This window comes from Rhagoletis pomonella, unplaced genomic scaffold, assembly GCF_013731165.1.
Source record: "Rhagoletis pomonella isolate Grant_MI unplaced genomic scaffold, Rhpom_1.0 Rhpom_scaffold_00005, whole genome shotgun sequence".
Lineage (NCBI taxonomy): Eukaryota > Metazoa > Arthropoda > Insecta > Diptera > Tephritidae > Rhagoletis > Rhagoletis pomonella.
The window spans coordinates 75,422,566-75,426,094 of NW_023458559.1; the positions used below are offsets into that span (position 1 = coordinate 75,422,566).

The 3,529-nt window shown below is 39.6% G+C and overlaps 1 protein-coding gene across 3 annotated transcripts in view; it reads right to left on the minus strand.

Annotated features, from left to right (window-relative positions):
• The window catches only part of LOC118739561 (ADP-dependent glucokinase-like), a 271,958-nt gene that overhangs the window by 263,506 nt on the left and 4,923 nt on the right, over positions 1 to 3,529 (minus strand). The window lies entirely within an intron of this gene.

Below are 3,529 nucleotides of genomic sequence, written 5' to 3' on the forward strand. Positions count from 1 at the left end.
AATCCGAACCGGTTTTCCAAATGCCGGCAAAGTCAGTACGTCAATTGAAACTTTGCCGCATGCCGGTTGTCCTTGCACTGAAAACTATTTCAAGTGCATGGACGCATCTCGGATGGCCTTTCTCGCCAACATATGCACACGACAACATGCGATAAAATAGTAAAACAACTGATGAGAGATGCACGCAATGCAACGGTAAAAATATCTCAAGGTAACCAATTAGGCAGTGCAGTGCGTAAAAAATCCCCATATGAAAGTAAATTGTAACTACGTTGAGAATTAAGCCAAAAGCGAAATGAAGTCGATATATGAAAATACTTAATAAGGCAGGCAGTTAATGAAATTCCGTTATAATCTTGATATGGAGTTTTGATTGGGAGCAGTTTCAACAATATGTCCGCTAGGAAATTTTAAGAAAAACGAATTAATTTAGCAATGTTATTATGGCTTTTTAACATTTAATTTTTAATATTGTTATTAATAAACATAATCGTGGTACAAAGCTGAATAAGAATATTAAAAATAAAAATTAATTTAGTTGTTCGCCTCAAAGAGCGGGCCGAGCTCAAAAAGGCGAAACTTCAACCATTCACTTCATATACGCGCTGACCCCATCCCCCGCAAGACCTAACAAAACAGATTTGCATGGTGACTTCGATGCCAAAGTAATCAATGAGGGGATCTCTAGTCCGCTAATGGACTGAAACCGATTTACTTATCAACCCCTGAAAAGCTTGTTAGGAGTTGTACTCTTACTGGCTTTTCCAAACGAACACAACTACTGCCCGAAGTGCGTGAGTGCGAATAGTTTTCCTAGATAGAAAGACGACATACGAAAACTTCCAAGACCGAAGTAACACTTAAAAATACGCACACCAAAAAGGATATGAAATTCCTGCAAAGATTTTCCTGGACCTTCTTAGCGCCAATTGAGACCAGACAGTTGAAAAATAGATCAAATAACATTCAACATCATGGAAAGCACCCGTATCTGTGTACAGGAAAAGTGCCGCCGATGGTGACGATGAAAAAACTATGTCTGCATGCTCGGTGAGTCTGGGTTCAGACACGGAAACTTTTGTTGCGGCAACTTGAAGTTTGTCGAAGAGAGGGCGACGAGGAAAGGGAAAGAGCACCGAGTTGCTCATGCTCGGGCAACACGCATAGAAAACTCACCGAATTGGAAGAAAAAGCACCGATTGGAAGCAAAGGACCACACTTAACGTAACTACCCCGATTTATTTCTGGTCAAGGACCAGCACTTCTGCTAAGCAAAATTTCTTTAGAAATTTACGACGTGGTCAAGGATACATTCACTTTGGCAGTGCTGGACAGATATGATTTGAACGTTACATCTCCCTGGATGACTAAACGTCAATCCTTATGATGAGTTCAGGGTCTAAAACGTCGTACTTGGAAGGTTGGACATCAACTGCTGGATGAAGCCAAGTGCACCTTAGCACAGCTCAGATCCTCGTGGTGGCACAGGCTCAACAGCTAGCTTGCTAACCTTGACTGAACTCAGATGCGGCAAAAACTTGTCTAGCTTGCGGTCAAGGCCCTCAAAACACCCTGTCGACCATTTTCTCGGCCTCCGACTTGCCGAGCCAGAAGCGAAAATGGGACAAACTTAGCATTTTAACAGAGAAAATGTAAACTCGGGTTACACCATCCACAGTTTTTTTTTTCTTTGCGTAAAACACCTTTCCGCGTTGACGGCCTTGGGTCTCGCTTAGAAAAAATAACCCCCCTCAGTCCAACTCTGGTTACACTGACAACAATAATTTTGCGCAGAACGCCTGCTCAGCTGCTCTGCATACAAGTAAAATATAAATTAATTTAAGTAACACATACATAAAAAAACCAAAATCATAAGTATTTCAATTGCATCATCCGTGTCTTTCCTTTCCATGTTTAAGCTTTGAGTACAAAATCATTTATGAGCCGCTCGTTGTCTTTAGCAAACGACAGCGAGCATGATGGCGCACATGTGCGCGCAGATGTTCGTCGTGTGTAGCCAGTTTACCACATTGAGAAGTTAGCTTACTGCTCGTGAACGAAAGACACAAGATCACGCGGGAATCTCGACGCCATCTTTGTTGTAAGAAGTAAACAACGAAGAGAACGGAGAAACCCGCGAAATTTTTGAACGCATGAATAATCATTTTTATTATGCGAATTCTTCTATAAATCATGCCGTTGTGTTAAATTATTCTTTACCTTATTTGTACACACGTCGTCTCAGGCGAAAATGAAGAAAATTGCTGTAAAAAGCCACCAACAAATTGTAAACAATGAAGAAATGTAAACAAACGGCTATTGTCAAAACCGTTAAACTTTTTTCCTAAATTCGATCCTGCCCGCGTGATCTTGTATTTTTGGTTCATGCTTACTGCCAATATACACGCCCAGATATAGAAGTATTACATATATCGTCGCCTGGGTAAAAAGTTGTCGTAAGCGCCATTTTGACGATTTTTAGTTCTAAATGCAGATATACATATATTTTGAAATAAGGTCCTTCGACTGGTGTTATCAGTTTTTAGATATCTCCTTTAGTTTCCGGGATATTGACTACAACTTTTTCGATAATTTTGTAAAAGTTTAGGTGGTGATGTAGTCATTCTAAACTAATCAATATCTTAAAAATGGCGTTCTCCATTTTTGCATATCTCCTTTAGTGTCCGAGATATTGAGTAAAAAGTGTCGTTAATTTGGTAGAAATTTTGATCATATTTTGTCGTATTTCATACAGAGTGGCTACCAAATTGTGGACAAATGACGCTTCCCACTAGAACCTGAAGGGAGATCTCCCTATGTGAGGAATAAAAGAGTACTCCCCTTAACCTGATTTCTGAGCAATAAGGGAGATTTGTCGGTTTTGTACTCCTTTATTACTCGTTTAGGAATCAAATAGGAGATCTCCTACGCGCGCGACGAAATAATACTCCCGAGACATGATTTGGGAGCAATAAACGAGATTTGTCGGTTTTGTCCTCCTGTATTGCTCGCTTAGGAGCGTAATGAGAGATATCCTAAGCGAGCAATTAAAGAATGCTCCCTGATGCATGATTTGGGAGCAATAAGCGAGATTTGTCGGTTTTGTACTCCGTTATTACTCGTTTAGGATTAAAAAGTGATGTCTCCTAAGCGAGAAATCCAAGAGTCTTCTTTTTGATTGATAGGAGAGCAATACGCACCTCGTTCAAAAGAAATTTTGTGTTTTCGAAAAAATTTATCATAGAAAAAAAAACAACAGAATATATTTCTTATAGGCGCATAAGGAGGACACAATAATCTAATTTGGATAGCACACAGATTTTAATAAAAGTCCGTTGGTATGTACCTCAACTTTTGTTTAAATATTTTAAGCATTGTATTACTTACAAATATACCGTTAAATACCTTTCAGATTGCGCAAATTAGTGTTTGCATTTAAGTGTGACCCCCGGGTTTAAACATCGCATGGGTGACAAAGATGTCAGATAAGAAAAGTCACTTTCACAATTTCCCCGCTTGGTGGATTCCT